This window comes from Triticum urartu, chromosome 2 (genome assembly GCF_003073215.2).
Source record: "Triticum urartu cultivar G1812 chromosome 2, Tu2.1, whole genome shotgun sequence".
Classification (NCBI taxonomy): Eukaryota; Viridiplantae; Streptophyta; class Magnoliopsida; order Poales; family Poaceae; genus Triticum; species Triticum urartu.
The window spans coordinates 93,163,231-93,164,234 of NC_053023.1; positions in this window are offsets into that span (position 1 = coordinate 93,163,231).

Genomic DNA, 1,004 nt, shown 5'->3' on the forward strand with positions numbered 1-1,004 from the left:
GATACCGGAAGCTGAAATTTCCACCATGCTTGCTAATTATACTTTTAAGGGTGGAATACCTAAGAAACTAGGAGATCCCGGAGTACCAACTATAGCATGCTCCATTAAAAGAAACTATGTTAAAAATGCTTTATGTGATCTGGGAACCGGTGTTAGCGTTATTCCTCTCTCTTTATATCGTAGACATGATTTGAATAAGTTGACACCTACTGAAATATCTTTGCAAATGGCTGACAAATTAACTGCTATACCTGTCGGTATTTGTGAGGATGCGCCTGTTGTGGTTGCAAACGTTACTATTTTAATGGATTTTGTTATTCTTGTTATTCCCGAGGACGATAGTGTGTCTATTTGCCGGGGTACTGATCCACGGACACCTATGGGACCGGCGGACCGGGTCCCTTTCGGTTCGGCGGGGGCGGAGATCGTGCAAAGAGCGGATCGAGGCGATGCACGCGAGCGATTTACCCAGGTTCGGGCCGCACGGATGCGTAAAACCCTACTCCTGCTTTGTGGTTTGTATTGATTCCTTGCTCGGGAGCGCGGAGTGCTACAGTACACACCCGCAACTAACAAGACTGAGCGCGAGTGTTCGAACCAACTAACCCCCCTCTACGTTGCACACGGGCCTCCTTTTATATGCTCAAGGGGTTACCGACAGGTGGCAACGGAGGTAAAGGGAAAAAATGGAAAGGTGCTGTGGTAGGTACAGCTACCTGCTACAGTGTATCATACCTAACCCTGACGGCGGGGACAAGAGCCTTAAATGCCCGTCTGTGTCGCCTAAACAGTGCGAAAAGGGACCGCCAGGGACGCCACCGTTCTCCACGATGGCGATCTTGTCAGCGCCGCTTGCCACCGTACACCGCTGGCTGCACAGCCTCCGGCCACGTACGCCTGGAATGGCCCCAGAGCGACACGTTGGTGGATGTGCTGGAGCGCGGGCCCAGGGAGGTGGCGTGCCGCTGTCGTTGTCTTGTCGCGTACGGGAGCTTCTCGCTCAC